Source organism: Monodon monoceros, unplaced genomic scaffold, assembly GCF_005190385.1.
Source record: "Monodon monoceros isolate NGI ecotype Baffin Bay Population unplaced genomic scaffold, NGI_Narwhal_1 Super_Scaffold_20, whole genome shotgun sequence".
Taxonomy (NCBI): domain Eukaryota; kingdom Metazoa; phylum Chordata; class Mammalia; order Artiodactyla; family Monodontidae; genus Monodon; species Monodon monoceros.
Genome location: NW_021703777.1, coordinates 95,093,155 through 95,118,110, shown reverse-complemented (window position 1 = coordinate 95,118,110; position 24,956 = coordinate 95,093,155). Strand labels below are relative to the sequence as shown.

The 24,956-nt window shown below is 36.7% G+C and overlaps 1 long non-coding RNA gene across 2 annotated transcripts in view; it reads right to left on the bottom strand.

Moving 5' to 3' along the window:
* The window catches only part of LOC114902642, a 58,426-nt gene that overhangs the window by 2,462 nt on the left and 31,008 nt on the right, over positions 1-24,956 (bottom strand). The window contains exons 1-2 of one of the 2 annotated variants that reach the window (XR_003795567.1): positions 776-1,419; positions 53-166 (exon numbers count right to left, since the gene is read on the bottom strand). This is a non-coding gene — a long non-coding RNA (uncharacterized LOC114902642). Of the gene's footprint in view, positions 1-52; positions 167-775; positions 1,420-24,956 lie in introns of those variants that run through there. The other variant, XR_003795566.1, reaches the window with a different exon arrangement.

Genomic DNA, 24,956 nt, shown 5'->3' with positions numbered 1-24,956 from the left:
GATATATATACATAAAAAGATACTTCCAGGAATAAAGGGAGAAAAAGATTACCTTTCTTGAATGAGGAGTGGAACAAAGACACAAATGAGTGAGAGGGGCTGTAGTCATAAGGCTCCTGATCTCTGAGTCTGGAGTGGGGCTGAAGATTCAGCTTCTGCAGAGTGACTGAAATAAAACAAGTCACAACCCAAGATAGGGAGCCAGGACAAGGATGGATATATAGGGTTTTCCCACCTATGAAAAAGGGGAGGAAATGCCTGTTGCCCACTCCCATCTGGAGCTACGGATTTGAGCAAGCTTCGGGCCTGAGAGAGCCCAGAGGACACAGGCACTACCTCTTAAGTAGGAATGGAATCAAGCAACATGCTGACAAAGAGATTGGATCTACAACATTCCCATTAATGTTGTATGTGGAACAGGATTCCTAAAATGCTAGGGTGAGACCTAGGGATCTATACACGGGTCTGGGAGCAAAAGGAAGGCAACTGTCAAATCATTAGGTAAGGTGAGATTAATACAGATGGAGAGAGAGAGAAAGAATATATAAAATTCTCTCATTTAACCCTAAGCCTAAGCCTAGCTCTATTTCCTGGTCAAAGCCTAATGGAATAGAAACCAGGAATTAGAAATGCTAAATATCTTTGAAGTTGGAGATATAGTGGATCAAAGACTAGAAGGACTGATTAAAGGTGTATATGTGTGAAAGGAGCAGTTAGACTCCTAGGGCACCTCCTGTAGCCAAAATGACATAATTACTCTTCCCTCTTCACTTACCCCATGGCCACAGAAGACTGGAAGTTTATCACTGAGGGCAGTGAACGCTGGATTCAGGGGCACCAGGTATAGCCGAGGGAAGTGTGCAAAGCTAAAAATGCTGAAATGAGAGTCCAAAACCTTTCTTTTCCTCAACTCCCCGAAGCCCAGCAGTCAGGCTTATACCCACGGGCAAGAGACTGGAGTATACAGGAACTCCTCAGGAGACTGATAAGCCCAAGTAAAAAGACTACGATTGCTGGACAATTAGAAATTCTGCAAGAAAATTGCCTAAGAGTGAAGCTCACCACTCAATAAGCCTTGACCTCATGTGTTGGGCTTTCAATAAGATTTTATGTGCCTTACTTTCAATATAAATGGACAGAAAAGAATCATCATTTTTTTTAAGATCACTTATAATATAAAACAGACCAACACAATTATTTTTTAAAAAAGAAACAAAGAAATAGATAAAATGCAGGAAGCAAAAGAAATCAAAGGGAAAAAATATTGCCAGAGAAGTAAAAGATATTGCATCCATGAAACAGGAGCACGTGGATGGATCTAGAGACTGTCATACAGAGTGAAGTAAGTCAGAAAGAGAAAAACAAATATCGTATATTAACACATGTATGTGGAACCTAGAAAAATAGTACAGATGAACCGGTTTGCAGGGCAGAAGTTGAGACACAGATGTAGAGAACAAACGTATGGACACCAAGGGGGAAAACCGTGGTGGGGTGGGGATGGTGGTGTGGTTAATTGGGTGATTGGGATTGACATGTATACGCTGATGTGTATAAAATTGATGACTAATAAGAACCTGCAGTATAAACGATCAAACAAACAAACAAAAAACAACTAATACTAAACTTTCTTTGGGTTATTTGTATGGAAATATGTTAAAATAAATGTTTCAGACATTAAAAAAAAAAAAGAAAGAAACAGGAGCAAATACAATTTTAAAAGAATAGTCACAAAACAAGCAACAGTAAAAAAATACCTCTTCAAAATTAAATAGTCAAAAGTTATCTGTTCTAAGGGAGGAAGAAAGACTGGATAAAGGTAGGCAACTAGGTAACAACAAACACCCAGTTCATAATAACATTCTAGAGGGATTTAGCTGTTAATCTCTGATTAATAAGGAAAGGAAATGGTATGGGAGAGGAACACACAGAGTGTTCATCTCTATCTGTGATGGTTTATTTCTTAAAAAGCATTTTTTGAGGCAAACATGCCAAAAATGTTAAGATTTGACAAAGCTTTTGGACACTGTCATATCATTCCTTTTCACATTTTCTGTATTTTAAATATTTCACATAATTTTTAAAAATCAAGTTAATTTTTTAAAGGTTGATTTTTTCACCACAAATCTTCTATTTTTTTTTAAAAAAAAGCATTATAAACACACACATATACAAATAATTTTTTAAAATACTTAGAAGACATAAGCTTCACTACAAAACTGTTTCCTACCTGAGGCTTCAGTTATTTTAACTTTCAGAATAAAACTTCAGATTCATCAAATGACTAGAGTTTTGACTACCCCTAATTAATTCTTGTCATTTCTATTAACTAGCATTAATTGAACAACTACTACATGGAGATAACTGTATCAGGCTTTTTTCCAGACAATACATTATAGGATATGTTCCAGTGTCAATTCATTTGCACTGTATTGGCTTGTGAATTCTGGATAATTCCCTAAATTTCTGATTCCCTGTGCAAAGGTTAACGCATTTCCCTATTGATTCAAACTGTAGTTGTAGTGAGAAGAGTAGAAATAACACTCTTCTCAAAAGCATGGGAGGCTGTGAGCACATTCTTTCACTCCCCTTCCAAAAAAGATCTATTGAGTAATTATAATGGAGCCTGCTAGCTCCACAGACCTCTGCTTAGTTGAGAATTTTCACCATAAAACATTTTACGACACCAACCATCACCACCAAACCACATAGATTAAATTAGATGCCCCTTCTCTTAACTGCTATGGTACTCTGCTTGTTTGCATCTTAGAACTCTTCCCCATTCCGACCTCCTCCCCTACACTCTGAATGCCTGTTTACTTGTTCATCTATCCTAAAAGACTGGGATCTCTCTAAGGGAAGATGCACTGTTTTGGTCACTGTGGTATTCCCAACACACAGCCTAGGGCATGGTGCATAGTAGGTGTTCGATAAATACTTCTTTGAATAAGTGGGTAACTGAAAGTCAGTCTTCTTTCTCTGCCATTGTCCTACATCCTGGTGTTGCTGCTTGGCAAAGCAGCAGAGCAAAGACAATTGTGGTCCAAAGTCTTCCCTTATTACATCTATTTCATACAACTATAAAACACTGCAAAATGCACACCTGCCAGAAACTAATTCCTGTATGTTCAGTTTACAGTAAGTGCTTTTGGAATTTGCCTCAACTGAGGTATCGGAATTTATAGGTTTCAATTACTGGGGAAACAATTCCCATTACCAATAGTACAGTCACAAGGAACAACATTCAACTAGACTGGCATATGAACAACTTAGTGTAAATAACAGATTATCAGAATTTCTACAACATCAAGAGAAATGGCAAAGAAGAACAAAATCTCTGTCCAAATGTTTGGGCACCTCATTCATTTCCTGTTTTTCCAGTAAGTTTGCCTTAGACACAACCCTTAACATTTGCATATCTTAGTTCTCGTGGAGATATATGAGTCTTCCCAAAGCTTCACAAAATCAGAGCCTTATGCACCTTAGGTTACACTGTTTCTTAACATTTTCTGGCTCATGCTCCTCAGAATCACACTAGAAAAATCTGGGCCTCATCCACCTTTTATAAGAAGGCAATGAACAGCATACATTTAAAGAAACCATTATTCTATTTATCATCAATATTAAGAACTTAAAAATCACGAGTGATATTGTTGATATTATTATTGCTATTTGTCATGGGTTGAATAGTGTGCCCACCACCCCAGAATTCATGTTCAGCTAGAATCTCACAATGTGTTCTTATTTGGAAATATGGTTTTTGAAAATGTAATTAGTTAAAGATCCTGAGATTAAATCATCCTGATTTAGGGTGGGCCCTAAATCCAATAACTGATATCCTTATGAAAGGAGGGAGGGTACAGAGAGATACACAGGGAAAGGGCTATGAGAAAATACGGAGGCAGAGATTGGAGTTATGCTGCCACCTCCCAGAAGCCGCCAGAAGCTGGAAGAAGCAACGAAATACACTCCCCTAGAGGCTTTGGAGGGAGTGTAGTCCAGCTGATATCTTGATTCCAGACTTCTAGCCTCTAAACTTTCTGTTGTTTTAAGCCACCCAGTTTTTGGTACTTTATTATGGCATCCTTAGAAAACTAAAACGCTAATGGTTTTGAAAGCACTAAACTAATAATTGCATCACTGGTTGAAAATGGTAAAAATATTAGACTGCTACAAAAGATAATAAGAAATAATTTTGTCACTGAGAAGAGTATGAGGAAGCAGAAATTCTTAGGAAGCACTTGGAAAACTGGGCTCCTCTTGGTCACAGCCAGGTCCATTGATCTGTGGTAAGTATAGAATAAAAACGTACTGATTAGGTGGGTAATCAGTATTTCTGTCAAATGACCAGCAAAAGTAGTCAATTACACACCATGTCAAATGCATTCTTTCAGAAAGTTTTTTTTTTAACTGATAGTGAAATTGGGAATTGCAGAACTCTATAACTATAGTGGACATTTTTATATAAAAATATAAGGTATTATTATATAAAAGTACTAGTTATCATTAGCACTTCTTGAGGGCTCACGTGTTTCAGACACTTCCCCAGCGTTGGCTCGTCGCCACCCTGTCCATTGGACACTCTGCTGCTTCCCGTTTCGCAGGTGGCACACACCGGATTGGAAGCTCCATGAGCACAGGGAATTTTACCCGTTTGTTTGCTGAACCATGCCTGGCACATACTAGACACTCAGTAAATACTTGGTGAATTAAATGGACCTGAGACTTGACCAAAGAAACACAGCTAGCAAGCAATGAAACCAGAACTCTAGGATTTGAACCCAGGAAATATAACTTCTAGAATCATACGCTCAACCAGCATCCCATCCTGCCACTGACAATGCAAGTGAAGACTTAAATTTCAAAATGTTCAAATAAACCAACACTAACCATTTTAAAAACTTTGCAAAATAGAGAAAAGGAAAAAAATCACCCAGTAACCTACCACTCAGTTGGTCAGCATTAACATTTTGTTAATATTTCCTCTTGGGGCTTTTTTCTCTTTGTGTTATATATATTTTCCCAAAGTTATATTCAAACTATAAATACTTTTTCTGCTTTTAAATTTAGCATTCTAGAAAATCATATTTCTATGCCATTATAAATTCTTCATAGACAAAACATATATTGCATTCAAAGGTTGTTGCCTGCTTTTACTTCAAGTATTCCCTATTGCTTGGCATAAGTCATTTCCACTGTTTTTTCTTTTATTTCACTACAAATAGTTCTCCAGTAAATATCTTGGTTCATAAACTTTTAATAATATTTATGATCATATTTAACATTTGATATATTTATATTTAAATATAAACCTTAAATAATATTTACAATAATAAAATACCCTTAGGGTAGGCTCCAAAACAGAAAAAGAAAAAAAAAAGACTCCTGGGCCAAGTGGTATAAAATTTTAAAGGCCATTATTAATACTGACCAAATGATTTCCAAAATGGACATACCAATTTATCTATCCTCCCACCTGTCATGTATGAAAGTGAGAACAGAATATGGTGGATCTTCTGTACTAAATATACTGAAATATTTACTAATTTTAAAAGCAATAAATAATATCCCTTGTTTTTTTTTTTTTTTTTTGCAGTACGCGGGCCTCTCACTGTTGTGGCCTCTCCTGCTGCGGAGCACAGGCTCCAGACGCGCAGGCTCAGCGGCCATGGCTCACGGGCCTAGCCGCTCCGCGGCATGTGGGATCTTCCCGGACCGGGGCACGAACCCGTGTCCCCTGAATCGGCAGGTGGACTCTCAACCACTGCACCACCAGGGAAGCCCAATATCCCATTATTTTAATTTGCATTTCCTAGAGGCTAGAATATATATATATATATATATATATTCTATATATATTCTATATATTCTATATATATTCTATATATATATATTCTATATATTCTATATATATTCTATATATATATATTCTATATATATATATATACACACTATATATATATATATATATACACACACACACACACTTTAACCCACCAATTCACTTCCAGAGAAATAGTCAAGAGAAACAAATGTGTGTCTACCATAGTTGTTTTGTTCATAATACCCAGACACTGGAAACAACTCAAATGTCCATCATCAGTAGAATGGATAAATCAATTGGAGTATATTCACAGAACAAAACACTACAGAGAAATTTTAGAAAGAATGAATTACTACATGCAACAACATGGATGCCTTTCACAGACACTATGATACATAAATGAAGTCAGGCACAAAGAAAATACTGTACAATTTCATTTCTATTGTGTTCAAGGACAGGCAAAACTCACCAATGATAACGGAACACAGAATAGTGATGGGGAAAGAGAGGAGTGGGTATTGACTGAGGAAGGCCATGAAGCAGGTTTCTGGGTGCTAGAAAGTTTCTAAGTTTTGATCTGCATGGTGGACAGATAGACATACACAGGTGTAGAAATTCATCGAGCTTAAAATTAGTTCAATTTATCATATAAAGGTTATACTTTTATATAGGTAAAAATGTAAAAATAAAAATAAATAACAAAGCATGAATTTTGAACGACCATGTAAGAATACAGACCCTCCCGTGAAAGTCCTTTAAGCTAAATGGTTCCCTGCTCCATTTTATGGGAGTGAGAATTGGCTTTTGGATAATATCATGCTTTGCTGTTCAGGGAGTTAGATAACGGACTCACTGAACTATTTACACATATGTTTGAAGGCTATAGAAAACTGGAATGGTGCCCAAAAGACTTAAAGAGTAAAGGAAGTCATTTTAGCAATTACCATCTGGCAAATCTACCGCTTCAATTATTTAAATAATAACACTTTTAGGGACAAAAAATAAGCATAAAAAGAAAAAAAAATCATCATAAAAATCTTCAATAACTGGGGAATGGCACAACACTACGAGTCAGAAGAACTGCATTTTAATCCAGGTTCTACAATAAATGATTTGTAACACCATGTTCCCCTGTTTTTTTTCTACTTTTCTTTTCAGTCTCCTTTAGTGCCTCCCAATCTTCCTCTCTTCCTCTAAATGTTGGTGTGCTCCAGGGCGTGTCTCCCTAGATAATTGCATGTAATTTTAGGACTTTAAGTACCATCTATAAGCCAACGCCTCCCAAATTTATACCTCCATACCTGACCTCTCACCTAAACTTCAGACTTATGTGACTGCTAGCTTGACAACTCCATTAGGTGTCTAACAGGCATCTCAAATTTAAGTTCTTGATTTCCATACACACTCCACTCCCAGCTTCTCCACCTCAGGACAAGGTAACCCACTCTGCTCAAAACCCCAAAGGATCATAAAATGGGGGAGGCCCTTTCCCACTTTCTCTTTTACTAGCAATACTTATCACCACTTTCTATGTCATATGTTAATATTTTTATTATCTGTCTCTCCAAAAAAGAATGAAAGCTCCATGACGGCAGGGACTTTGTTAATTGCTGTTATCACCAGTGCCTACAACAGTGTTTGGTATGTTATAGGCACCTGGAATATGTTGGTTCAATGAATGAATGCTATATTGAACATCATATATTCCTGATTGAAAAAATTACTGATAATAACATAAAGGACCATCTTTAGTAGTATTATCATTTAATCATTGGGTTGTTGTGAGGTTTAAATGAGATACACTATAGAAAATGTCTTTTTTTGCAATAAAATAGCAGATTGCTCTGCTGGTCACTGCAGGACAATGGCCTCACAACTCTGACATTGGCTTTTGTAGGTGGATGTCAAAAGTTTGTGTTTAAATCCTGACTCTGTCCCCAATTAATTGGGGGCTCTTAGGTTATGTATATAATCTCTCTGAATCTAGGTACTGTCATCTATAAATTGAAGATAATTAACCTGCCTCACAAGGTTACAATGCAAATCACTTTAAATGATACAATGTTTAGGAGTATGCCAAGCAAGTATAACGTCCTCAAAAAAATGACCAAAAAAGCAGGCATCTGCATTTATATAAATTATGCTATTGATCATTATGTTTTCTTGAGAGGCCAAGTATTATTTTAAAATAATATTTATTACCCTTTTTCTCATTATAAATATATACTTACTGTAGAAATTGTGGACTGTCCATAAAAATATTTTTTAAATGAAAGTTACCTAGAATTCTGCCTCCCAGAGATAACCACTGCTAACATTTTGGTTGTATATTTTTGAAGACTTTTTAATGTACATATCTGCATTGTATGGTATTTTACCATACAATGGTAAAATACTTTATGTTAAGAATGTCATACAAATTCTTAAAGCATTTCTTTCTTCTGAACTCTTATTGATGGTCTATTGGGTTGACTTCCATGTGTACAACTATAATAATATTGTTAATACATTTTTGTGATTATTTCCATGGGTGAAATTTCCAAATGAAATTACTGGATAAAAGGGGATAAAACCATTGAAGCTTTTGATGCATTTTGAGAAATTTCTTCAAAAAAAACTGTGCTAGTTTACACTAAAACCAACAGTATATTATTGCTTAATTCCTCACATCCTCATGAAATATTGAATTGCAGTGTGAAAAAAAAAGCACAAATACCATTGCAGTAAATAAACAAAAATTCTTACTATTATTTTTATATTTAATATTATATTTTAATATCAATTTTAATAATGACATCATTATATTTGTAAAAATGTGTTCTATGATATTTTTGTTTTCAAACAAAAATTTTAAATTCCACCATTCAATAATGGTGATTGTCAAATTCTTGCTGAGTACAATTCTAGACATCTCTCAATGGATAGAAAGATATAAGGACAAGTAGGTAGTTAGATAGGGAGGGAGAGGAGGAAGAAGGGTGAAATAAGATTTTATTAGAAATACAGGCAATCCTCCTTATTTGTGGATTCTGTGTTTATGAATTTGTCTACATGCTGTACTGTGGTGATCATTTCACAATATATACAAATATTTAATCATTAAATTAAATTAAACATGCCTTTGCAATGCACACACACACACACACACACACACACACACACACACACACAAGCACACACAAAAGAGTACCAAACCATATGACACATGATTACAAAACCTCCCCCAGGTCTGGGACAGGCCTGGGCAGCAACAGCTACCATTGTCAGGGAAAGTCAACCACCCAGGGAATACTATTTCCAAGTCCAGGGGCCCACACTGCATGGCACATATTTACAGTCTGAAGCTGACCTAGAAAAAAACAACTGCCTTGCTGTATTTCACTGATTCTAAGACACGCATTATTTTCACATTTTAACAGCTCTGAAAATGAAGTGTGCCTTATAATTGATGTCATGTCAGAGTTTAATTGGCAGAGGTCTTTGTTTGTTTCTTAGTGATACATAAAAATGACGGCCCATCTTACAAATGATGGCATCTTTGAATTAACAGACTGCAGTGGCGTAGACCTGGAAAGGCAGCCCATCAAGGATGCTGGGGCAACTGTGGGTTATTGGCAGGGAGAGAAGAAGGTTTGCGTAATTGGGGCAGAAAATGGCAAAGGTGAATGAATAGGAGGATTCACAGTTATGGATGGGGAATATTTTAGTCGAAAGACTGTGCAAAGGTCACTTGTCCATAATCATCATCTTCGAACATTTGAAGGGCTGCCACGTGGAAGGAGAGAACACACTGGTTTTGCGCAGTTCCTGAGAGCAGAACGAGGACCAACAAGTACAGTAAATGATGCTGCTTTTGGCTCAAAAAAGCCAGGACTTAAGTTTCTGTTTTCTAAGCAAATTGGATGAACCTCCATGTGAGGAAGTAAGGTTTATTGGAAGAAGTCAGGAAGAGGCATGCTGCTTTAAAAGACATCCCTGCCTTCAATTTGAGATCTGATATTGCAACTTGTCTTCCAGTTTTAAGATATAAAAATTCTAGAGATTTATGCCCATTTTAGCCCCTACCAGGAAGTTATTTTCTGTAAATAATCAAAAAGAGTAATGGAGATATGTGTAGAAAGATGTTAATTGCAGAGTAAGAAAGATTCAATCAATATATCCATTCATTGGGATATGGTTCAATAAATACAACGGCTGAAATATACAGCTGTTTAGGATAACCATTATGAAAACGATGTACCAGTGAGGAAAACTATGTGTAATAAAGTCTTAACATGACATTACATCTTCACTGATTGTAAAGCTCTCATGTCTGCATATGGACAAGTACTAGATAGGAAAAGAAAAACAAGTGATTCTTCAAGGGGCAGAATTCTAGGTTAGTCTTTTTCTTTTTTAATTTTTGATTTCCGTTATTGTTGTGGTTAACTGCTTAAGCAATCCCTGTTGCGGGGAAGGTAGCTCCCCCTACTACTTTGAGGGACACAAGCTGGGGCCTCTCCAAAATGAAAAAAATATACACTGTAAGCTATTAGTGCTCCTTCCCAAAGCACTTATATTTATAAAGGATGATCTTAAGTTATTTGGACCTAATTACTCAACAAACAGACCTGCTAGGTGTTTCTTTCAGAGTAGAGATTCCATAAAGAAACTACTGAGACAATGAGGGCAAAGTGAACCAAGAGATTTTTGGAAACTTCTTACATAGTCCCTACGTTCAAAGAGTGTAAAAGGCAAAACTGGACCATTAAAAATCAATGAAACTGGTGTAATAAATTGTATAACCTACATGAGGACAAGATTTGGGGTGGGAGAAGAGGGGAAGACAACTAGTTTAGACTATATGGGAGGCATCAAGGAAACCTACACAGAAAGAATAATTGCTAAGGTTGTCTTATCTTATCTAAATAATAAACACTGATTTTTAAACATCAAATAAAATCGTTTATACTGAAAAATGGTAATCTACTGCCCCACTCACCACCAAATCCCCAGTCCTACTGCCTAGAGCCTATCTCTTTCAACTGTTTTACCTACTTTCCCTGGTAATTATCTCCCTCTCTCTAAAATAGATGCTCAAACTGCTATATATTGCCTTATAAATTTAAGACCTTATATACTGACTTCCTGTTATAAAAGTTAAGCATTCAGCTTTCTTACACCATCTTCAACTTCTTAATTATATATCTGATATTGAGTTAGTCAATAATCAATATTTGCATCATTATGACTATATAAATATTGTTTATTACTAAACCAAGTAATGTACTGACATTTCATACCCTTTATAATAGAACTTACTGTTTTTCTTAGGGTTGTTAATTGATTCTTTTTCATTTGTTCTTTTTTTAATGTACTTATTGCTACTTTTTTCCCAACTATCCCAACAAATTTTTCAAAATCTATCAGTAATTTTCACAAATGCTCAACCACAGTTTCAAATGCTTTATTTCTGTCTCCTGCCTTCTCCTCTTCCACCCATCTAACCTTCATCCTTTTTCTCATTGACCTCAGTCCTCTGTTCCTATCTGGACCTATTTGTCTCCAAGCCTGCTATAAGGCTTGCACACTGGGCCTTATTTCCTCTACCCTCCTCAATTCCAGGCACTAAATGCCCTGGTTTTTTAAACCCATGCCTTCCTCTTTCTTGACTTCCATTTCTTTATAAAGTGATTCCTCATTTTATAAAGCACATCCTACAGTAGCTTCCTAAGAAAAGATGTGTAGTAGATAAAATGTTTGAGCCTTTCATGTCAGAAAATGTTTACATAATACTTTACATCCTCAATTGATAATTTGGCTGTGTATAGAATACTAGGTGACTATAATTGTCTCTCCAAATTTGAAAATATTGCTCTTCTGTTCTACTATCCAGTGTCACTATGGTTAAGTTTGCAGCCATTTTGAATTCTGAATCTTGTGTCTATCTCTGTCTCTGTCTTTCTCTCTTGCCTTTATTCCAAGTGTTCTAAAATTTCACACTAATGTGCTTTGGTGTAGGGTCTTTTGCATACAGGGTGCTGAGCAATGAGGAGCTTCTCAATATAGAAGTTCACACACTTCAGTTAGGGGAGACATCCCTACATTAGTCCTTTGATAATTTAATCCTTTCCATTTTCTCTGTCTTCTCTTCTGAGTCTCCAGTGTATAAATGTGGGAGTCCCTGGGTTGAGCTTTTAATTTTCCTGTATTTTCTTCCTTCTTGTCCATCATTTTTCCTTTTGTTGGGAAACAGTTACTTTTCAACATTTTTATGAACTTTTTAGTTTTTGGGGGGTTGTGAAATAAAAACATCTTTTTCCCCCAAGAGCTCTTTGTTGTTCTGTTTCCTTTTCCCAAGCATCCTATTGATATTTTATAGATATAACAAATTATTTTTCTGAAGATATAAATTGTAGATTTTTTTAAGTTTTCCCCTGCTTCCAGCATTGTCTGTTTCACTGAGCTCCTTTTCATTGTTGTTTTCTGTTGGTTTGTTTATTTCATTGTTTGGTTGTTTGGGGGGTGCATTTTCATCACTTTCATGTGGAAGGCCATCCTCAAATAGTTATCCTGGATTGCCCTTTTTTTTTCTTTATTTTAAGAGTAAAGCACCAAATGTTTATCTGAAGCACTGTGAGCATGGACAGAAACTTAATTGCTGTGTTTTACTTGGGGTAATGAAAGGGCACGCCATCCTGGTGGAGGGAAAGCTCCATTTGTCTGTCTCTGGAAAGCTTTTCTTTGGAGCTACTTCATTTCTCCACAAAATGACCTTCCAATCTGCTGCTAGAGAGCTTCAGGAAAGGGATATATGCTTGGATTCTGGCCTTCTAAGTAATCAGGAAGGGTGCTGATGGTCTCACAGTTTGTTAGAGTTTTCTTAATCCTCTGTTCTAGCCCCATTCCATACCACCTTGCTCTTTCCCAGACCTTGGTGTCCAGGAGAACAGAGTCCCACCAGTTTAATTTTCCAAAGACAACAAAGAAACCGCCTTCTGGCTATGAAGGGTTAAGGAGGGAGCCAGGTGTCTGCCAGTCCCCCAGTTTTTAGCCTGTGCCCCCCCTTCCTTCCACTGCTCCTGGTGCTCTTCTCACAGAGCCTCTCAGAGGCTCCATGGGCAAGTCACCTGAAGGCATTTAAGTGGGAACTTTCTCCGCTTTGCTAAGTTGTTTGCCATGCTTGCATCTGTTTCCTATCTTCAGAAAAGTGGTTGAACCATTCTATTCATTATTGCCCTTCCTTCTATCCTTTTTGTCCTTGAAGACCAGTATATTTACGCTTCTGCCACTATATCAAGAGTATGGGGAGGGAGAAGAGAAAAGCCTGTGTGAACCATCTCTATGATTAACTGGTTAACTGGAAGCCTAATGTCAATTTCAAAGGAACAGTGGCGTTAGCCAAGTGGCGAGAATAGATAAGGCAGTCCAGGCAGAATTCTACATGATGGGCTTCTAGCAGACATATAAAATAAACTTATCTATGGATAAGATAGTATGGATAAGATAGCACAGCACTCAATTTTCAAGCTCAAGATCTGGAAAGATACAGACTTCATCCCAGGTCCCTTACTTAGTAGCTGCGTATCTATCAGGAAAATTTAACCTCTCTGGATTTCCATTTCCTCATCTGTCAAATATGGAGAATAACCAGACCTACCTCATACTTTTATTGAGCCAATTAAATGAGACGATGATTTGTGAAGAGTTTAGCACCACATCTAGCGAAAGAGTAAGAACCAGATGAACATAGACTATCATCGTCATCAACATCGTCATCTAACGACACAAATACACATTAATAGAGAAAATCTGACTGAAGAGACTGGCAAAAATAATTTAGATAAGCAGAAAAGAAAATTGTATGCAGAGTCAGTGATGGTGTTATGAAAGCCTTACACTGGATTCTGTTTCCTGAGGAAAACTAGAGTTATTCTGAAGGATTAAACTGTACATGAGTATCTGTATAAAATGCTACTTAGGAATCTCTGACATAGGCATGCATTAAGCGGTAGCTATTATTATTATTAAATGTGATACGAAAGGGACAAAGAAGACACCTTGAAAGTTCAGAAGTGGGAAGCTGGTATTAAACTACCAAGGAGATTGACTGTCAGGCTTAAAAACTGGCTAGAGGAGCATTCTGATATGTCAGACAATCCCTGGGAATAATGAGGTGCCCCATGTGTTCTCTTATAGGGCCTTATACTTAATACAACTCATTACCTGGTTTAATTCTCCTCTATATTCATTCCCAGCACCTAGCACAGTATCTCTCACACAGTAGTTTTTGATAAGAACTGCAAACTGCTTAAATGATCTACATAAGCATTGTTAAGAGCAAGCATGAGGTGATAGGAAGGACAGAAAATAGCTGGTTTGGCATGCTTTTCATTTCATGCTCATGGCCTGACAAGCCCCCAGATATTTCATATCCAGATTTTTTTTTTGTTTCTTATGCATAAACCAGGCACATTGAGCAGCACTGAAATAAACAACCCACTTTGACTCCAACTCTTCTCACAAATCTCCAAGGCTGGCAAATCCCACATGAGCCCACCTACCAGTACTGATTTCCCACTTTACAAAAGGGTTGATAGCAAAGTGTTTCAGGAAAGTTCTACAATGCTGACTGTATTTCTTTTTACCTCATGAATTTACCATACTTTTCTTATTAGCCAGACATTTTGTCACAGATTATTAAAATGAAACAATGCTTGTTAAAACAAATGGAAAAAAGATGCTCTCTGTAATGTCTTGAATTTTATTCTTTGTAGGCTTGCCAAATTGCAGGATTATACAATGTTTCCTGTCACCAAAGGGAATGAGTGACTTTTTCTGCATGGTACCCAGGGTCGAGACGCATCCTATAATGAAACCTCATATTTTGAAGGCGCATTTATAGTTCTCAAAGTGTTTTCACACTTTATATCATTTGGTTCTACCCAAATATCCATGAGAACAGTTCCGTTCTTGCAATGGAAAAACAAGGACTCAGCGAGGTTTAGGTTACTGAAGTCACGGTGACACAAGGGGTTGAGAGCACACAGCAAGGCAGAAGAGTAGCTGGATAGCAGCAGTTTGGGAAGGAGACCTGAATTCTCTTCCTGGCCCTGAGTCTAATAAGCTATGCAACCTTGGGCAAGTCATCTCATCATTTTGGGTCTTGGCTTCCTTATTTGAAAAATGAGAAGGTTAAACTAAGAACACTCCCAATTTTATTACTCTGAATTATAGAATCCAACCTGGATTTTCTAAGCTTTTTCCATAGTACAGCACAAGATAGATCATTCTCTGGGATTAAAACTCTTCTGTTACTAATGAACCCAATGGATCTTTGTTTCTCAATTTCCAGTTGCTTATTTTGAAAGAAAACAAACTATACACAAATGGATTGAGCACATGCTATTTGTCAGGCACTGTACCAGGCAGTAATGATGCCAAGGTGAAGAGGCCTGGTGCCTGCCCTCAAGGAATCTACTGCCTAGAAGAGGCACATAAGCAGCTACAAAGCTATGCCATGGCTGCAGTAATGGAGACATGATGTACAAAGGTGCCAAAGAAGCATTAAAAAAAAAAAGCAAACTCAGGCCTGTCTTCCTTAAGGAGTGATGTTTGGATTGACACTTGCTAATGGACGGAAACAAGACATTGTGGTGATATGGAATAGCAGGCACACAGTCAAGAAGGCTTGATGTATCCAGAGACTAGCCAGTCATTCTGGAGTTGGAAAGGAGATGGTAGAAGAAGTACACAGAGCAAGAGATAAGGCTGGAGAAGTAGACCAAGAGACAATCATGAATTACGCCTGTTGTTGACATGGGCTTCACTTTTTAGTCTGGTTTTATTTATTTCTGTTCTATCTTGCTCCCAAAGGGATTTGAGGTAGTTTAAAGGACACTAACAACACCAACAACAAAAATAAAACAACAAAAATTCAGACTGGCTTAAATAATAAGGGGATGTATTTGGTTCTAGTAAGGAGAATCCTAGAGACCAGTTAGACTTCAGGATTTATTACCACAGAGAAGCTAGCTCAGTTCCTCTGCAGTTTTGTGATCACCATTTTCTTGGTATATTTACTTCCCTCCAACTTCCAGTGGTTTCCTATTTGGAGATAGGAAATATCTAACTCAGAAACCCAAGAAACTTCCCCTCTTGTCTCTATGGGCTAATCTGGGTCACATGCCCATTTATCAGTCAACCCTTGAGTCCAGGGATCTGCCAGATGCTGACTGTCTTAGCCCTGGATTCCTGAACCACTGTGCCAGCATTGGAGGAATTATCCCTAGGCTGCTCACATCCACCTCCTGAACTGAGGATGGAGACAGACTCCCTGAAACCATGGGCTGTGATGGTAAGAAGTGGCATCAGTGAATGAACACTGGGATGGTTTACAAAGGGTGAAGAGACTGGATATGGGATATATAAACAGCAATGTCCACTGAACTTAGAATGCATTTTAAAAATGATAGACACTGTGATGTAATATAATAGTATTATAATATTATTTTATAATATATATAATCATATAACTATATAACAATATGTAATATTATTATAAGATTTGAAATTAAAAAATAAAGGTGAAGAGATAATAAAGGCAAAATGGGAAATTTACTAAATAGACTTCTACAGTAAATCCCTAGATACTAAAGATGAAATGGTAATTTAGTTTTGAGCTTCCTAGCAGCCAAAGCATAGAAGGAAGAATGATCAGTTAAAAGAGTCACAGTATACTTAGGAAGAGCTAAGTTATTTCTGGCCCAGAATCCTCAGAGAAAATATTTTTTTCTCCTGGGTCTTCATAAAAGGATCACTAAATGATATCACTAAATGGAACTATCAGTAACATCCCCACAGTATACATAACAGCAAGTTTTAAAACATCTAGCAACAGCAACACAACTTTAATTTAGGCTACTCTGAGATACTTAGTCCAAACCAAGGCAACTGTCAAATGCCTTGGATTAATCCAGGGATAAAATCTAGACTGATCAAAGCCATGTTTCTCAAACTGGGGTAAAATGAGTATCCTGGGGAACACAGCAGGAGGTGAAATGGTACCTCTTCCTGGAGATAGGTAGGAAGCCATTTTGGCCTTGTAGTTATCTTGGTGGTAAAGGATTTAAAACATTAATTACATATTTAAACCAATACGAATATATACAGAATAGAATATAAGATGCATACACTCTTTGAAAGAAAGAGCATGAAACCTCAATGAAAGGAATGCCCCACTTGTGTGGACAGCCTTGTGTTTATATTCAAACCCCCAGAGGGGTGATATCACACTATTCTATCCTTGGGGTCTGTTCAGCTGAGAGGTTTGAAAACACATTACCCTGAATTTCTTCCTCTGATCAACTCCCAGTCATCTCTTATAGCTCCTTGTAATTCTCTAAGCACGTCACTCTCCACATCTTATTGCAGGTACTTGTTTATTATCTGTCTTCTCTGATAGAGAGTAAGGAACTGACTGCCTCAACGCTTGAATTCCTGGCACAGTGTCTGATCTGGTATAAGGGACCAATAAATTAATAAGTTAATGAACTAAAGAGGTCTGATTGTTATGGGTTGTTATGTGCTCCCCATTCATATGTTGAAGTCCTAACCCCCAGTACCTCAGACTGTGACTGTAATTGGAGTCTTTACAGAGTTAATCAAACTAAATTTATGTCGTTGGAGTGGGCCCTAGTCCAATATGCTGGGTGTCCTTATAAAAAGGACAAGTTGAACATAGAGACAAGTATAGACAGAAGACGATATGAAGCCAGAGCCAAGGAGAGAGGCCTGGAATAGATTCTTCCCCCACAGCCCCCAGAAGGAACCAACCCTGCAGATGCCTTGATCTCAGACTTCTGGCCTCCAGAACTGTGAGACAATAAATTTCTGTTGTTTAAGCCACTCCATTTATAGTACTTTGTTACCAGAGCCCTAGCCAACTAATACAGTGATCTTCAGATCCTTCAGATGACTGCCCCTCTCTGAGCATATGTTTCTTCTAAGCAGGCATTTGATAAAATCAAGTCTTTTGTCCTTTGCAAGGACAATAAAGATGACATTGCCATCGTTGTGGTGATAAAGGCCAACCCTGTGCTGGGAGAATGCAGTGTGCTTTAGGCACCAGGAATGAGGCCTTCCTTCTCCCTGAGTTCTGGCCTTGTGTCTGACAGACTCACACAGACTGTCTTGTCTGAATATCAGCTCCAACATTATCTAGCTGTGTGATTTGGGGACAGTCGATTAACCTCTCTCTGTTCCTTCATCTGAAGAAAGAAATGACATAATACACCTAAATAAAAAAACAAAGTAATGCATATAGAAACATGTCATATGGTGCCCACTACATAATAAGACTCCAGAAATGTCTCCCTCCTTGCTCTCTTGCTCTCCTCATAATGGAATAAATATTTCCCCATAAAAGAATTAAGTAGCCTCTAAATACTTAACAATTTTAAGGTATCTTTTTCCTTTAATATTATAATTTGGCAGCCTTCTACATCTGGCAAAAAATCAAGGACATGTTTAAGTAAAAAGATGACACATTTTATTTTGCAAAGAATTAATTATTGTGAACTAAACATTCAAACTAGTACCTTAAAATTTTTCATTAAAAACAATCTCAGTCCATTTCGTTTACTTATAAATTTTGGCTTAGGTTTACGCTTAGAACAAATTTTTTTTCTTTCTTTCTTTTTTTTTTTTTGCAGTATGCGGGCCTCTCACTGTTGTGGCCTCTCCCATTGCGGAGCACAGGCTCCGTACCGCAGGGTCAGTGTTCACAGCTCACGGGCCCAGCTGCTCTGCAGCATGTGGGATCCTCCTGGACCAGGGCACGAACCCGTGTCCCCTGCATCGGCAGGCGGACTCTCAACCACTGTGCCACCAGGGAAGCCCAGAACAAACATTTTTAATTTCAATATACTACCAAGTCAACCAAATAATTGTATAAGTAAACTCAGCCTCCATATCTTGCAAATGTGTTTTTTTCTAGTGCCTTGCTCTATGTGATTTTCATTGTTTAATTTTTTTCTTTATTGCTTCTCAGTATCTGAGTGCCCCATAAACCAAGCAGAGAAGAGCCCCCCCAAAAAAATACCAGAACATTCTCAATCATGGGTTTGAGGTCATTTGATCCTAGTGATCTTTGGCTTTCCAAAGATTAAAGCCAAATTTAAAACAGAGTGCTTTTCCAGAACTAGCAATAGACAGATGGTTTTGGTTCAGATTTATTTGCTATGCAAGAATAGAGAAAATTCAGTACTATTATTTACTCCAAGCCCTAACACTTTTGCAAGAATACTAAAACTCCAGGTTAATATTCTGTTTCACTTAATATGACCCAGTGTTAACAATTATTAAACACGGCCAAACATGATGTAAGAATTAAGGAACTCTATACTTAGCATCATCTATGGAGAATTCAGGTACCTGCCACACAATTGGAATTCAGGTATAAATCATAAAGAATACAACAAATTTAAAATAAGAGAAGGCAAGCCAGGGTTGCTCCAGGCAGGGACATTTAGGGCAGGGAGGAGTGCTAGTTGACATCCTCACAACAAATGAGGAAGCAGGAAAACCATAAAAACTAATCGCAAGCCTATAAAACCCTAGCATTCAGTTTTTTGTAGAGGCACAGAGTGTTAACTATACCATAGGCCCCAGGACATTACTATAATACAACCCAACAAAAAAAGACAGGGCAGCTGCAGGGTTTCCTCGAATGGTAGGGGTTCAGGAACCACACACGCTGAAGGGCCTCTGATTAGCCAGGTCATTTGGGAATAGTCATTTAATCTCGCAAGCCATTCTTTATTTCCAGAATGAAAATAATGATTCTGTCACTGCCTACTGCACAAGGTCGTGGTGGAAATCAAAAGGAAAAGAGCTGCATAAAGTCACTGACTTGATTTCACAACTCGACCTTTTCTTTCTCTTCTCTTGGCTTCCAGGACCCCACACTGTCCTATTTCCTTCTAATGTATTGGCTATTCTTGGTCAGCCTCCTATGCTAGTTCTACCCTTTGATCTCTACATTTTGAAGTACACCAGAGTTCGGTCCTCATTCCTTTTCTCTTCTCTATCTACAGGCTCTCTGCAGGTAATCTCAAAGTTTTAAGTATAATTCATTTTGCTGATCATTCCCACATTTATGTCTCCAGTCCTCACCTCCCTTCTGATCTCCAAACTTATAAACTCAACTGCAAACTTGACATCTACCAGGTATCTCAAACTTTATATGGCCCAAATAGACCACTTGGTTGGTCATCATCCATCATCCAACCCTAATCTTCCCTATTTTAGTCAATGTCAGCCACTCAATAGCTCAAGTCAAAAAAATCTAGGAATTATCTTGAGCATTCTCTTCCCCTCTTCTCTCACATCTAAGCTGTCAGCAAGACCTATCAACACTACCTCTGAAACAGACCTCAAATCTGTCCACTTCTTTCCACTTTCACTATCACCCCCTTGTCCAAGCCACTATCTTTGCTCATCTGAATGTCCACAATCAACTCCCAACTGGTTGCCTGTTTACCTATTGGCCTATAAAATCTTATTTTTTTACATTTATTATAGCCTTTATGTAAATTTTATGACATATAAATAATGTATAAAGGATAGTGTTTTTAATTAAAAATCCACCAAATAATAAAAACATACATGTGTATTTAAAAAATCAAAATTCAACAAAAACCTAAAATAACATACACAAAATCTATAATACATTTAACTGCTTAGAAAGAAAATAGGATAGGAAAAAAGGACAAAATGGACTTTACTTTTATACATAGTATATCTTTCTTTTATTAAAAAATATAAGAACTTGAAGTGAACATGTAAGTATATGAAAATGTGAATTCTTCATTGGACATTTGGATATTGTTTTCTGTCATTTTTTCCTAATTTTCTCAAGATAAAAAGAAAATAAATACAGAGGAGGGAGGATAAATAGCCACAAAATAAGTAAAAAGGGAAAATATCCCTGAACCAAAGATTGCATTAAAATTTTAAATATATTCTATGCATAAACAGCTGGGAAAAGTATTTTAATTTAATGAAAAAAAGTCTTGCTCTATTTCTGATTTTAATTGGAGTGTTTCTATTTGCCTCTACACTGTACAAAATCTTGAAAATGTAAATCATATCATGACAACTTGTTTAAAGTCCTCCAATGGCCCCCAACACATTTAAAGTCAAATTCAAATTGCCTACCATGACACACAAAATCCTACCTGACCTGGCCTCTAGCCACCTCTCCAATCTCCTCTGCTTGCACCCTAATCGTCTAGGTCCCAGCCATTCTGCCCTTCCATCTATCTGTCAATCACAAGTTCTTTCTCACATGAAGCCCTTTGCCTTGGTCCCTTCTCTGCCTGGATAGCTTTTTCCTCCGAACTGAGCTTGGCTGGAATCTTCTTGTCATGAAAGCTTTTCCAAATACAGATATGTCAAAAAGACTTTCCCTGACCAACTGATCAGAAGGAACCCCCTATACACTCTCGATCATCACCACATTATAATATTCTCCACAGCACTGACCACCATCTGATCTTTTACTGTGTGTTTATGTATTAGTCTTTCTTCTTTGCATCTCCTTCATCCCCTATCCTCTTCCCAGAATACAAACTCTATGAGTGAAGAAGCCATGTTATATCCTCTGAACCAAGTACTGTGCCCGGCACATAAAAGGTATATTAGATTTTTATTGTTGTGTAACAAACTACCATTATTTTAATGGCTTAACCAACACTCATTTATTAGCTCAAAGCCCTGCATGTCAGGCACCCAGGCACAGGGTGACTAGATTCTATAACCTAGTCAGAGCATTAGAAGCTAAAATCAAGGTATCAACAAGATTTAGTTTTTTCACATGATGAAATGAGTCAACAGAGGACAGTGTGTTCAGGCCTACCCTCTTTCTTAGAGAAGACTATACAAATGCTATGACATGACTCTGCAGATGCCTAGGTAAAGCAATGGATATCTACTACAGAAAAGGAAAGTCTGCTCTTAGGCAATCGCTTTGTACTGAAGGTCTGCTGACAGAACCAATCCTTATACAGGATACAGCATGATGAGCTACATCCTTCCAGATTACAAACACATATAGTACCTCACCTAATTTTAATGACAGTCTCTGTAGTGGAAAGCAAATGGGCTTTGGAATGTCAAAAACCCTGTTTGCAAATTCCATGCCTTTGCTCTGAATGACCTTGAGAAAGCCATTTAATCTCTCTAAGCCTCAAGTTTCTAATCCACAAAATTAGGATGATAATAATATTTACCTTCCAAGATTTAAGTCACAAATGTATTTAAGCACCCTAGTAGAGTCCTGACACCAAACAAATGCTGAATAAATATACGGATGTACCCCAGTTTGTTTACCCATTCACCCGTTGAAGGACATCTGGGTCATTTCCAGTTTTTCCCAGAACAAATAAAGTTTCTTTGAACATTCATGTACAGGCTGTTGTGCGAACATAAATTTCCATTTCCCTGAGATAAATGCCCCAGAGTGTAATTGCTGGATTATATGGTAGTTGCATTTTAGGTTATAAAGAATTTGCCAAACTGTTTTCAAGAGTGGCTATACCATTTTACATTCCCACCAGCCACAAACACATGAACAGATCCAGTTTCTTCTTATTAGCATTTCGTATTGTCACTATTTTTTATTTGATCCTTTCTGATAGCTGTGTAGTGTTATCTCATTGTGGATTTAATCTGCATTTCCCCAATGGCTAATGATGTTGAACAAATTTTCACATGTTTATTTTCCATCTGTCTATCCTCTTTGGTGAAATGTCTCTTCATGTCCTTTGCCCATTTTCTAATCAGGTTGTTCATTTCTTTGATGTTGAGTTTTGAGAATTCTTTATATATTCTAGATGTTAGTCCTTTGTCAGACAAGTGGTTTGCAAATATTTTCTCCCAGTCTGTATTTTGTCCACTTAAAAATGCCATTCCCAAAGCAAAACTTTTTAACTTTGATGAAGTCCAGTTTATCCATTTTTTAAAATTTTATGGATTGTATTTTTAGTAATATCTAAGAACTCTTCACCCAACCCTGGGTCACAAAGATTCTTGCCTATGTTCTTGTCTAAAAGATTAGTGGTTTTATGTTTTACATTTAACTATATGATCCATTTTGAGCTAATTTTTGTATAATGTGTGTAGTTTAGGTTTTCACCTTTGTCAAAAATCAGTTGGGCAGTTCTGTGTGGTCTATTTATAGATTCACACTCTATTCTTATCCATTGATCTATGGGTCCATCTCCCCACCAGTAATATGCAGTCTTGATTACTATAGCTATGTAAATCTTGAGATTGGATAGAGTGATTTCTCACACTTCATTCTTCCTTTTTCATAAACGTTTTCACTATGTTAGTTCCCTTATCTTTCCATGTATATTTTAGAATAATCTTTCCTACATCTCCAAAAAGTATTACTGAGATTTTGATAGGAATTTTATTAAATTTTATATCAGTTTGGGAAGAACTGACATTTTTACTATGTTGAATCTTCCAATCCATACACATGGCATTCCTCTTCATTTATTTAGATCTTTGATTTCTGTCACTAGTGTTTTCTACTTGTAAGCATGCAAGTTCTATACATATTTGTTATACTTACACTTTACCCTTAAGAATTTCATTTTTTAAGCAATTGTAAACGGTATTATACTTTTTAATGTCTGTGTGTTTATTGCTGGTATATAAAAATACAGTTGATTTCTGTTCTTTACCTCGTATCCTGTCATCTTTCTGAACTTACTTTTGAGTTCTAGGAGGGGTTTTTTTTTGTAGATTCCTTGAGATTTTCTCTGCAGACACTCATCATCTGCAAATAGCGACACTTTTATTTTTTCCTTCCTAATCTGTATACCTTTTATTTCCTTTTCTTGCCTTAATTGCATAAGCTAGAATGTCACTATTATATTGAGTAAAATGATGAAACCTAACATTTATGTTTGGTCCCAGTTTTAAGTGGAAATCATTCACTCATTCACCATTAAATATAATGTTAAGATATTTTGTGGATGCCTTTTAACAAGTTGAGGGGGTTCTCTTGAATTCCTATTTTTCTGAGAGTTTTTTATCATGAATGGGTGCTGAATTTTGTCTGATGATTTTTTCTGCATTGATTGATAAGATCATATGATTTTTCTTCTTTACCTGCTAATATAGTGAGTTATACTGATTGATTTTTCAATATTGAACAGGTCTTGCATTTTTGGAATAAATACCATTTGGTTATGAAGTATAATTATTTTTATATATTGCTGAACTTTATTTGCTATTATTTTGTTAAAGATTTTTGTGTCTATATTCATGAGGGATAGTCATCTATAGTTTTCATTTTCTGAATTGTCTTTTGGGTTTTCATGTCATAGTATTAATAGCTTCATAAAATGAATTGGGAAGTGCTAACTCCTTTTCTTTCTTCTTTTTATTTTATGGAAGATATTATGTAGAATTAGTGTTAATTCTTTTTCAAACGTTTTGTAGAATAATCCAGTGAAGTCATCTGGGACAGGAGATTTCTTTTTTGGAGTCTTAAAATTACAAATTCAATTTCTTTAAGAGCTGTTGGGCTATTCAAATTATCTGTCCTTTATTGAGTGAACTGTGATAGTTTGTGCTTTTTGAGGAAAAATTTGAGTTGTCAAATTTTTGTGTGTGGAGTTGTTCACTTATCTTTTAAATGTCTGCAGGATCTGTAATGATATCCTCTATTTCATTCTTTATATTGGGCAATTTGTGGCTCCTCTCCATTTTTCTTTGTCAGTCTTGTTAATGGCTTGCCAATTATATTGATCTTTCCTAAAAACCCGCTCTTTGTTTCATTGATTTTCTCTATTTTTTTTGTTTGTTTTCAATGTTACTAACTTCTGCTCTTATCTTTATTATTTCCTGCCTTCTAATTGCTTTGGGTTTATTTTGCTTTCCTTCTTTTAGTATTTTGAGGTGGAAGCTTAGATTATTAATTTGAAACTTGTTCTGTGTTCTAATGTAAGCATTTAGTGCTATAAATTTTGCTCTCAGCACTAGTATAGCTGCATCCCACAAATGTTAATATGTTTTACTTTCATTCTCATTCAGCTCAATGTTTGTTTGTTTGTTTGTTTTTAATTTCCCTTGAGAA